At 40.7% G+C, this 12764-nt stretch overlaps 2 long non-coding RNA genes across 2 annotated transcripts; both read right to left on the reverse strand.

Annotated features, from left to right (window-relative positions):
• Positions 1–1353: 1353 nt before the first annotated feature.
• On the reverse strand, positions 1354–8527 carry LOC116094820. Its single transcript, XR_004120335.1, has 4 exons — positions 8416–8527; positions 6759–6861; positions 6138–6265; positions 1354–1653 (listed from the first exon to the last, which is right to left on the reverse strand). It is a non-coding gene; the product is annotated as an uncharacterized LOC116094820 (long non-coding RNA).
• Positions 8528–9255: 728 nt separating this feature from the next.
• On the reverse strand, positions 9256–10451 carry LOC116094821. Its single transcript, XR_004120336.1, has 2 exons — positions 10418–10451; positions 9256–9572 (listed from the first exon to the last, which is right to left on the reverse strand). It is a non-coding gene; the product is annotated as an uncharacterized LOC116094821 (long non-coding RNA).
• Between the last annotated feature and the right edge of the window lie 2313 nt (positions 10452–12764).

Consider the following 12764-nt stretch of genomic DNA (forward strand, 5'->3'; position numbering starts at 1 on the left):
AGAGAGAGAGAGAGAGAGAGAGAGAGAGAGGGAGAGAGAAGAGAGGTGGTATGTGAAATATCTTTACTTACAACGTTGAGCCCATGCACCCCTCTGATTCATGTATGCACCTGAGCCTTCTGTGCTTTACCCAAGAGCTAAACTGCATGGTGCACAGTATCAGAGGAGGAATGCTGTTAGCAAATGGTGCCATGTGAGAGGAGGAACTCAGTGAATTCAACAGTCGCTGGGTCACTGCACCCAGCTTCAGCCAGGAGCTTGCAGACATCAGGTTCAGTAGCGATGAGTGTCCTTTACTGGATCAAGACTTCATTTCTGCCAGCTCTTACTACGGAGGAAAAAGTCCTTCAATGCAGAGTCAGTACAAAGCTGTGAAGTGTTGTGTTAAAAGTACACACAAAAAAATGAAAGCAAGGATATATGTATATATATATATATATGTATATATATACATATATATATGTATATATATGTGTATACACACACACACACACACACACACACACACACACACACACACACACACATATATGTTACTGTTCCAGTAAGTCTAAGGGTTGGTTAGATATTGCACTTTCCACATGCTCATTATAACCCTACTGTGATGTGTAATGCACTGGACAATTATTCTTTTACTATAAATTCCTTTCCTGGGAGCTTTCTTTCTTTCCTTGAACATTCAGGAGCACTGAAAGCAAAATTTGATTGTATATGTATATATATCATATATACCCATACATATAAATGAATGGGAATAAATAAATATACATATATGTACATATGTGTGTCTATGTATATATATGTACATATATAGTGTAAGTGTGTGTGTCTGTATGTGTTTATGTATGTGTCTGTATGTGTGTGTGTGTCTGTGTGTGTGTCTGTGTGTGTGTATGTGTCTGTATGTGTGTGTGTCTGTAAGTGTGTGTGTGTCTGTCTGTGTGTGTGTGTCTGTGTGCGTGTGTGTGTCTGTCTGTGTGTGTGTGTCTGTGTGCGTGTGTGTCTGTGTGTGTGTCTGCATGTGTATGAGAATCCTCCCATCTCCACCCTGGCTGCACATTCTCATTCTTCTTTGTCATCATTGGTAAGTCAGAAAGCTGCTTGTTGCCTTAAGCCTTGCCATGCCCCTTCATGGTCAGTGGGATTGAAGTGATGCTATTCTAGGGAAATAAAATGATATCAAGATCAGTTTGACAATCTATATCAAGAGCTTAAGGAAATGATCAGGGTTAGGAACAGAATCAGCCATACAGGGAAACCAGTGGCTGGGAGCTGATCACCAGGCAGGCTGCACATTCCTTAACACTTTTGGGGTGGGGAGAGAATGCACAAATTGAAACTAGAATGGGAAAGTCTCTTGGGATATGAACTTTATTTTCCTATCAGAGAAAAGGGAAGAATTGGCCTGAAAGGTCGTCCTTGTTGATGGGAACGTGTATTAAGATGTCACCCCATGCCTCAGTCCTCCCAATAACACTGATGCCAGAGGAGGGGAGGCCTGCTTCAGAAATCCCAAATCATGCAATTATTTCTCTCAGTCCTGTAATCTAGCTTTGGTTTAAACTCTGAACCTTCCCGAGGGTTTTGCTCTTGCAGTGTGGCTCCCAACGAAAAGGTCCTAGGAAAGGTATTGTGGCCAGGGCCGTGAGGAGCCTGTGGAGTTAGAACAGAGAAAATACAAGCAGACCTTAGAAAATATTATGCTCTGTGCTGCTAACGATCAACCTTTGCTTTCAGTGCTCCTGAATGTTCAAGGAAAGAAAGAAAGCTCCCAGGAAAGGAATTTATAGTAAAAGAATAATTGCCCAGTACATTACAGAGCACAGTAGGGTTATAATGAGCATGAGGAAAGTGCAATATCTAACCAACCCTTAGACTTACCGGAACAGTTTGATACAACTTTCTCAGACAAAATGCTCAACAGCCAGATCATTTTGCCCAAAGGATTGGACTGCAATTGTTTTGAAAGTTTCTTGGGAGAAATGCAATTAGTGACAAGATTTAATAAAGCCAAAACAACTGAATGTAATCAGACAAGCCTCTATTCTTTTCTGTTCTTTCTGTATAATGTAAGAAAATAGCAAGGAAACAATTACATTACTAAATGAATTAAACAAAGCTCCAAAAACATAAATTAGAATTTAACTACACCATTAAAAGCTAATTTAATTTGCAAGCCATCATTACCAGATAATAAAGACCCATTGCAAAATGTACAATACCTCGTGATCATGGGAAAAAAAAAACAAGCAATAAATCTCATTGAGCGGATGAGTGTGTCTGTTACGTTAGCAGATGAAAATGCTGAATGGGTGTTTTAGCATGGAGTGGAAAGCAGCTAGTAATAGAACAGCTTGTTTGCTTAACTTTTTTGGGTCATAAATGATTTTATAGTTAAAGAAAGGCATTGATGGGAGCAAGCGAGGCACGCGAGAGTTCTCAGCATAGTTAAACCTGCCTTTAAGCCAGGGCAAAGAAATTCAAGGAATTTTTTTCCCCCAAAGCCAGCTCTTCCATTCAAGGGCAAACAAGGTTTTGTTTTATGTAATTGTGAATCTGGTGGCAAACCCAGCCTCTCACCTGTTGTGTTGTTCTTATTAAATTGTGCTGGAACTAATGCATACAAAAAATCCAGACCAGATTGAAAAATTTTATTTCTGGGGTACTATTTTAAAGCTTATTAAGACAATATCAACAATTTCAATGTCTGATTAGAAAAAGATGCAAATGAATTTCAGAAAATTCATTGTATTGGAAACGAGCTTTAAATGTATGATTTCCAACAAAGTAGGAATAAACATTTTTCCTTTCCCTGACTGTTGGACCAGCCAAGAGTGAAGTATGGGCAGCCAGCAGATGGCAGTATAACCCCACTTTTTTAAAAGCCCATGCCTGGGCATGGATCTGACAATATATAGAGACTTTAAAAAATTACAGTATTAGTGTAAGGCAGAACTGAAAACTAATATATTCCACTGGTTATGCCTTGTTCTCAATGCCATGAGACAACTCCATGAGTCGATGGGGCTTCAGCTTATCCACACAGCGATCCTCCCATACAGATGTTCGCTAACAGCCCAGGATTTCTTACAAGAATGCTTTTATTGCATTGCTTGCTGATTTGACACAGTTGGACATACTCATTTCTGTTTCACACTCTGTCATGAAGTTTTAATGTTTAAAAGAGTTAACACTAAGTTTAAGTGCCATTTCTTGTGTGTACTCTTCCCTGAATTCCCATTGGAATTTGTGAGTACATGTGTTTGCGTACAAGCAGAGGCCAGAGGCCAACCCTGTGTAGTGTTCCTCAGGCAGCCTTAGCAATTTTTGAGACAGGATTTCTCATTGGCTTGGAACTCATTAAGTACATCAGGCTGGTTGGGAAGGGCCTGTTTCTGCCCCACCAGTGCTGGGTTTACAAGTGTATGCCACCACATGGTTTGTTTTCTATGTGGGTCTGGAGGTCAAATTCAGACAAGTCCTCTACTGACTGAGCCATCTCCATAACCTCCTGATAGATCTGTTCTCTTAAAAGCTAGACAATAACACCTTTCCTCTTTACCTTAAGATTTTCTGTTTATACAACTAGTGTTTCTCTAGACGGTCAGCTCTGCAAAGGATGCACTGCATTTTAGCTTCAGAATACCTGATACTGGATCTAGTATTTGTCGTTTCTCTTCTGTAGCTTTCAGATTTGTTTATTTTTAGGTGTGTGTGTATGTGTGTGTGTGTGCGAGCACACGCATGCCTGAGTACATTCGTGTGCAGAGAAGCATGCAGGGACCATTGGGATCTCACATTCTGGACCTGGAGGTGGTTTTGAACCACCTGATGTTGGTGCTGGGAACCAAACCTCACTAGGTCCTCTGAAAGAGCAGGAAACACCTTTAGCTGCTGAAAGTCACCTCTGAAGCCCCTACGGTTAGTCTTAAGAATTTGAACTAGCTCTTATCTGAAGGTTTATGGGAGAAGATCTTTGCATATGGCTCCATTTTATAGAGAAGCTAAGTGGTGCATTTGGAAAGAATCTTGGAATTATTGCCTTACAAAATAAAGTCAAGAACTCTCAACCTTAATTTTGCTGAGTATATAAATCAGAAACATCACTCACTTGTAATTAATAGAGAGTAATCCGCTGAGTGAACTGCCCACCGGGGCCACTTTCTAACATAGCAACTTTCTTACAGTTCATTACCAAGAATAAAAAATTTCAAATCTAATGAAATGGCAGGAAAGACAGGATGTCAATATGAAGGTGAAATGAACCTTTAAGTGCAGAATTATCAATAACTGTAGTATTGATTTCGGGAGAATAGTCATAGATATAGTCATTTATTTGTGAAGCTACCTACTTTGTGTCAATGATTGATTGCAGAAGCAGGCAAAGTCTACATTTCACTTTAGTATTTTGGATATAAAGAGATGAATTAATTATCCAAATGACCTTCTGTGGACTAGGTTTCTGTACTTATATTACTTTTAACATCATGACATTTTTTATAGGGTTATGTACTAAATGCCATCTTAAAATTTCCACATTGAAAGACTCCATCTATAATTTCTTCTTAGTATGTAAACCTTTGCTCAGCCAGGGACTTTGGAGCACCTCTCTCCACACCTCATTTACTTAACTATATCTCTGACTTTACTAGTTCATGTTGTGAAGCAGAATGTTGGCAGTACTCCTCTCCTATTCCTTATGGCACCAGTGTACACCTAACACATGGTTCTGTGGTCAGATGATCCTTTCACAGGGGTAGCCTAAACCATTGGAAGACAGATGTTCACAATTCACAAGGGTAGCAAAATTACAGTTATGAAGTAGCATAGTTGTATGGTCGGGGGGGGGGGTCACTGCAATATGAGGAGCTGCACTTAGGGCCACAGCATCTTAGGAAGATTCAGAACCACTGTGGTGTTCAGAGGAGACGGATTCTTCCCGGCAGTCAGTGCTGGGGACTGAATTACAGGGCCCTGGGTGCCTGTGCTCTGTTGAAGGCTGTTCATTCTCCCATACGTAGGTTGTGTAGGAAATAGTCTTGGTTAATGTCTTCTCTTGACATTTACATGTAACTTGTGAATGGAGAAAAGCTGCTGAGGAGGAAATAGATGTAGATGGAGCTCCTTCATCTGAAAGGACTTAGCAAACCAGTCCTCCTGACTTGTCCTGATACAAGCCCACTGACTAGTTCATATTTTGTAAAAATCTCTTTTCCAAGAGGACAAAGGAAGTAACTGAAATAGTTTTATGTCATCTGTGAACCAGATATGCTAGAAATGTAGAAGATATTTACTCATTTGTGCCTGTTTTAAAAGGATTAAATGAAGAATGCAAATTAAAAATACTTTGCATATGAATACAGGTGTTAGAGCATAAATCTTATTATAACCAGTCAGGAGTTCAGGCTTTTGGAAGAGACTAAACAAAATCTATCCTCCATTATTGGCGGGAGTGCAAACTTGTACAGTCACTAGGGAAATCAATAAGGCACTTCCTAAGAAAATTGGGAATTGATCTACCTGAAGATCCAGCTATACAACTCCTGGGCATATACCCAAAGGACATTCCATCCTACCACAAGGACACTTGCCCAACTATGTTCACAGCAATTTTATTAATAATAAACCAGAAACTGGAAATAACATAGATGTCCCCAAACAAAAAGTAGATAAAGAAAATTTATACATTTATACAATAGAGTATTACTCAGCTGTTAAAATGTGACATTACGAAATTTACAGTCAAATGCATTCAACTAGAAAAAGTCATCCTGAGAGAGATAATCCAGACCCAGGAAGACGAACATGGTATGTGCTCATAAGTTGATGCTAGCCAAACAGTACTGGGCAAAAAAGTCAATGAAATAATTTTTAATGATATTCTGCTATACTTATACATTGGTGTCTTGTCTAGCCATCATCAGAGAGGCTTCCTCTGGCAAGAGATGGAAGAGGTAATTGCTTACAGGTTTTGAACTAAGACCATGAATTTTGAAGGAGAGCAAGGAAGGGCATATGGAAAGGTTTGGAGAGAAGAAAGGCAAGAGAGAAATGTGATTGCAATCTCAAAGATTAAAAAAAATCTAATTAACACAATAACACTAAAAATTCTTTGTAATGCACATTGCTGTACTTACATAGTTAGTGAATTTCAATATTTAGCGAACACCTCATTTATCAGGCACTACATGAGGCTCCGAGGACTTCGGTAGATGAGGGCCAGCCTGAAGTAGAGACTTTCCAATGCAATGCTAACAGACAGCAGCTGTAACATTAGAAGTGAAAGAAGAATGATGGAGTTTGAGAAGAGAGTGCAGAGGCCTGGCCTGAGCCTGACAACTGCTGTTTAGTGTCTGGGGAAGGAGGGACTGGCCCCAGCAGAGGGGATGAGGTCCTTGGTGGGACAGGAGGTGGAGTGCAGAACAGGTTTAGAGGAGGCTGACCCAGTGTGCTGGGGTGATGAACCCTGCACTGAGGGACTGGGAGTTTGTTTTAAAGGTGCTGAGAAGATGTCACTGAAAACCAAACATGGCAGAGGGATGCCTTCTGATCCATGTCTTCATTTTTCTAAATAAATACTTTCATTAATTCTTTGAGAACTCGATACAATGTATTTTCATCATATTCACCTCCAACACTCTGACTTCAGTCATCCCAGATCCATCCCCATCTCCCAATGCCTCAACTTTGTCTCCTCTTTTCTTTAACATAATAATCTGATTTGCATTGTCCACACGCATTAAAGAAAACGAACTCACCCTCCCCCAGAAGCCATCAACTGTTCTTGAGTTTCTCAGTTAGGGATGACTCATGAACCATTTCATGCTGGAATGTTGACTGACTTGATCTTGTGTAGATTCTCTGCAGGGAAACACAGCAGCTGAGAGTTCATGAGTGCCAGGGTCCTGTCACGTCCAGAATTTGCTTGGTTCTTCATGACCCTGGGCTCTCACGATTCTGCTGCCTCCTCTTCTGCCAGGGCTCCTGAGCTTTTTTGGTGTGTATGTGTTATAGAGTCCCACTTGTGGCTGAGCACTCCACAGTTTTTCTCTGCACTTAGACACTTAGAACTTCACAAGATGAGATCTGAGAGCTTACTAATCTATGAGTATAATGAGTTTAGAAGATAGTTTGGGACTATGTCCATTTAGCAAAATAAGAGATGCGTGGTTAACATTCAGGGTTTTGAGCATCTCATCCCTGGGTTTTGGCTGGATTGATATATTCGGCAAATGTTTCCTCCTGTGGAGCGGCCCTATAACATTATTGCATCATGGACATATCTTGCCTGCTAATTTATATTCTTAAAAGATTACTTTGTGGGCTAGAGAGATGATTCAATAGTTAAGAGATACTCTACTGTGATACATTTGTAAGGACCTAATTTTTGATTCCAGTACCTACATGGTGGCTCACAAGTATCTTCAGTTCCAAGAAAATCAACATTTTTTCTGGCACCAGGCATACATGTATTGTACATACATATATGCAGGCAAAATATTCATACACATAATAAAATAAAATAAATAAAATCATTTTAAAATAAAAAAATGATGACTTTGGATGGGGCTATCAGTTAGCAGGATTGAAAGCAGGGAGGCCAATCAGTAAGTTGTGGGGTTTTAGGAGAAACAGAGAGAACCAATGTGCTTTGCAGAGACTGGCAATTATTGGGATGAACAGACTTAATACATGTTAAAATATATTCTCAGTGTGATAGTACAAACTGCATGTACAAGCTACAAAGTGATCCTCCCCAGAAGTATTCATGAATGTGCTTCCACTTTGATCTTCAATGTCTAGATGCTGGAAACTACAAGAAATAAATATTTATTGTGTATGAGTTACTTGGGATTGTGTTTGAGTTACTTGGTTTTTGGTATTTTCTATCAGTACAAATAAATCAAGACAGAAGAGCCCAGGTTATAAGGTAGTACAACGCTAGGGAGCCCCATGGAGATCCCCAAACAACCCAGGCTGATGGTCACAGGGTTGCTTTGTGAAAAGTGATGGGGCGGAGGGAGTCGGGAGCGCAGGCCATTGCTGAGGATAACATCTGCACAGCTCATTGAACATAGAGAGGTCAGGCTCATGCCTGTATGGAGCCCACACCTCTACACTTTTGTCTCTTTGGTGTGGGAAGGTACTCTGCAGGCTACTGAAAGAGAAACCTGGACATCAACACACTCACAAAACCTCCAGCTTATAGTCTGTCCTGCCTTCAAGATGTGCTGGGGGAATGGAGGTACAAAACTTGTTGGAGTGGCCAACCAATGACTGGTTTAACTTGAAGTCCACAAAAGGAAGCTTATGTCTGACAATGCCTGAATAGCCAGGAACTGTACCCAACATGAATGACAAAAAAAATCAATGAAATGATTTCTAGTAATATTCTGTATACTCATAGATTGGTACCTTGTCCAGTCACCAGAGATGCTTCCTCCTGCAGCAGATAGGAGCAGGTGCAGCCAGGAATTATGAGAGAGAGAGAGAGAGAGACAGAGACAGACAGAGAGAGAGAGAGAGAGAGAGAGAGAGAGAGAGAGAGAGAGAGAGAGAGAGAGAGAGAGAGAGAGAGAGAGAGAGAGAGAGAGAGAGAAAGATTCTAGTTGAGAGGTTGAGAGATCTCAGTTAGCTTCCTCCTTCAGAGCTCAGGGAACCTGCAGAAGATGGAGAGGAAAGACTGTAGAAGTTCGAGGTGATGGAAGATGGAGGACACCAGGAGAACATGGCCCATTGACTCAACTAAGCAGGCACATTTAGGCTTACAGAGACAGAAGCAGCAAGGCTGGGATCTGCATGGGTCTCCACCAGGTTCTCTGTACATATGCTAAGGCTGTTAGCTCGTTGTTTTGTGGGCCTCCTAACAGGGGGAGGTGGTGTGTCTCTGCCTCTTTTGCCTGGTCTTGGAATTCTTTCCCTCATATTGTATTGCCTATTTTCCCTTCAATGGGCAGGCTTTTGCCTTATCTTATTGTATGTTGTTTTGTTGTATTTGGTTGTTTTCTCTTGGAGGCCAGCTCTTTTATGAAGGGAGATGAAAGAGGTTTGGATCTGGAGGAGAGAGGAGATAGAGGGGATCTGGGAGAAGTGCTGGAAGGGTGGTTGGGGTGTATTATGTCAGAGAAAAATCTATTTAAACAAAAAGACTCCAGGTACTATGACTCTGATGGAAAATCACAAGTCATGTCACATGACAAAATTGGAACAATATTTCCTGAGACTTCAGCCTTTTATAGAAAACCAAACAGATTATACTTCAATAAAACCCATTTAATGGAACTGTGTTCATAGATCCCTTTTCATGATTGCCTATCAGAAGATGCTAGGTGGCTGGTGGGAGAGTTAGATACACGAGGTTGGACATAATTTTCTTTTGTTTTGGTCTTCTTTGTGACAAAGGTCGTTGTTAGCAGAGCATGACTCTTAATCCCGGGGTTCCTGCTTACCCAGGGTGCTGGCATCCTTTCACTCCTAGCAGGACATTCTGCATCCAGGCAGTGGTATTTAGCAGAAACCCTACTCTTTCTTCATCCTGGTGGTATACTGCTAATGCTCTTCACAGAGTTAAACTGTAGTAGAGAAACACAAAAAGAAAGCTCAAAGATGCTGTCTTGTGTGGAACATAATACACACTTACAACAAACTGAGTTTGATAAAATACCAGCAGCGGGGAGCACAGCTAGTTACTGCTTCAAGGGAAAATCAAGCAAAATAGCTACAAATTGTTTAAAGTACATTCCTCCCATCTTTCTAGAGTCTCAGTCATTTTTTTCTTTGAAATAGAAAAGACCTTAGTTATTTCCTATGTCAAGATTAGCCTTCCTTGGTGTGCAGTGCCGCGGCGCTGGCTTCATGCGAAGGAATGGACTTAATTCAAACCCTGAGAGCAATTACCTCAGAACTACCATAGAATACAAGCTGAAAGCCCAGTATGTGCCTCCTGGTGCCTGCACCCCAGGAAGCTGAGGATTGAGAAAGGTCTTTACAGCACTCTCAAGTAGCTTTTGCTGTTGTGGCTTGGCATCTGTGAGCCAGGACACTGTGCTCTCAGCTCAGTGGATTATACTGAAGAGATATGTGAGTGTTAGCATTCTGTATAAACTCCACCCTACAGATACCTGGCAGCAGCCAGGTAGCCAGGTATGCTCCTCCCCATGGTTGCCTGGCAATGGCCAGGTAGGCCTGGTCCTATAAAAGGGGCTGCTGGCACCCTCCTCTCTCTCTTACTCCTGCTTCTCTCCCTTGCCTCTTGTCCCTTTGTTCCCCTCTCTCCTCATTCCCTTCCCCCTTCTCTCCACGTGGTCATGGCCAGCCCCTACTTCTCTACTCTCTCCTTCTCTCTGCCTTTCTCCGCCTCTGCTACCCTCTTAACTCCCCTCCCCATGTCCTAAATAAATTCTATTCTATACTATACCAGCATGTGTCTGGTCCCTCAGTGGGAAGGGATGCCTGCCCCACGCCTCGTCAGAACATATTCTTAAAGCTCTTTTTCTTTTTATGACACAACAGTGAGTAGAGTTTCAAGGAACAAAGCTTTAGAGGTACCAAATCAAATAGAGAATGTGGATGTCCTTGAACTTCGAACTACTACTTTTGCTCCTACACCACAGCATTTTATCATTATCCTGTTATAGAAATTCTTGCACATAGAAGCAACTACTTAGCATAAAGAATGAATCCTATGGCCCTTCCAAAAATACTCAGGGTCACAGAGATCTGTCAGGCTCCAAAGACTTCTAGAACCATAGCAAATGTAGTCTCTATTAGTCTAGAGGTTTGGCATATTGTATATTACAAATACATGTGCTTGGTGCCTGTAGGACACAGCCATACCTATCCCTATATATATTCAATATATGTGTATATATATATATATATATATATATACACACACAATATATAAATTTTGTGCTATGCTCTACAACCCTAACCCAGTTTTTCTCAAAAGAGTCTTGGGTCAATTAGAGCATAATTGTCAAAGCAGAGTACAGAGGTAAGTCTATTTGAATGCTTAAAAGTGGTAATATTTGGAGATTAATAAAATATTTGAACACAAAATCTATGTATCTACAAGCTGCTGTGATAATATAAGTAAACATAGCATGCTGAAGACATTACACATTCTCAATTAGTCCTCAAATAAATGTAAAAAGTGGAAAAGCAAAAAACGGAGAGTAGTACTTCACTAAGTCTGTTTTTGAGATCAGCTACTATAAAACATCCAGGATTAGAATTATCAGACATGGACTGCGGGCCAATCCTGAGAGAACAAGGCTATGTCTTAATAAGATTACTGATGCAAAAATACTAGTTTAAATTTTAAACTGAAAGAGGAGAAATCATTTTGTAGAAATTAATAAGAATGTGTTGATAATCCTTATCAAAACACTGAGGGTGACCACCTATAAGAACAACCAGTCAATGGCTAGCATTAAGGTTAATGCAGATGTTTAGATAAAGGCCAGTTTTGATGATTTGGAACTAATTGTCTCACATGAATGAACTGGGCATCTTGCCAATTTGGGTACCTCTTCAGGGGTTTTATAACCTAAAATTCTAGATTATTAGTATATGTTTAGTTACCAAAGTCTAGAATTTAAATTAGCTACAGATTTTTGATTAATTCCACAAAGAGAAGTTGAGCATATTGTTAATACTGTTGAGCTTATTAAAGTGATTAGGAGTTGGCCCTTGTTCTTAAAGAGCTCATATACTAGTCATAATACACAAAGCAAAGTTATAGATACTATTCAAAATGATGTGTGCTTAGCACAGAGCTGATATATGTAGTCTTTGAGTAGTTCTGCTTAAAATTAGAAAGTCATATATGCTTCTGGTTTGATCTTGGCAGGACACACTACTTTTCTCAGATACATTTTATAGTTTAACATGTACTTTAAAGTACTCATATGCATGTTAAAATTTATCAGATATTAAAGTGCTTTTTCATGTACTTTGATAAATTCTGGAGTATAGTTAAGATTCAGGTGAAAGTGATATTACATTGGAATGAGAAGCTAAGGAAAGAGGGAGTATTTAATCAGAAGCTATCTTAGGGTCTTACTGCTGTGAACAGACACCATGACCATGGCAACTCTTATAAGGACAACATTTAATTGGGGGTGGCTTACAGGTTAAGAGGTTTAGTTCATCATCATCAAGGAGGGAACATGGTGGCATCCAGGCAGGCATGGTGCAAAAGAAGCTGAGAATTCTACATCTTCATCTGAAGGCTGCTGGCAGAATATTGGATTCCAGGCAGCTAGGATGAGAGTCTTAAAGCCCACACTCACAGTGACTAGCCTACTATAACTGGGCCACACCTTCTAATAGTTCCACTCCCTGGGCCAAGCATATACAAGCCATCGCAGAAGCCCTGAATGGAAAGGAACTGGAGAGATGGCTCAGTGGGCAAAATGATGGCTGGATAAATACAAGGACCTGTGTATGGATCTCCAGTACTCAGGTATAGGCAGGTGGATTACATCCCTGCATAGCTGCTATCTTACCTTGCTGTGGGAAATGGAGACAGGTGAGCCTGGAAGCTGGGTAGGAAGCTGGTGCAGCCCAAACAGTGAGCTCCAGGCTCCCTGAGACGGAAAAATAATGTTGAGAATGATAGAACACCCTTGATATTTATTCTGTGTGTTTGCGTGTATGTGCATCTGGGTATCTATGTGATACGTGTGCACACATGTGCACACACACACACACACACACACGCACGTACATGCACATTCAGTCTAAAGGAGCAATGTTAC

Source organism: Mastomys coucha, unplaced genomic scaffold (assembly GCF_008632895.1).
Source record: "Mastomys coucha isolate ucsf_1 unplaced genomic scaffold, UCSF_Mcou_1 pScaffold17, whole genome shotgun sequence".
NCBI lineage: Eukaryota > Metazoa > Chordata > Mammalia > Rodentia > Muridae > Mastomys > Mastomys coucha.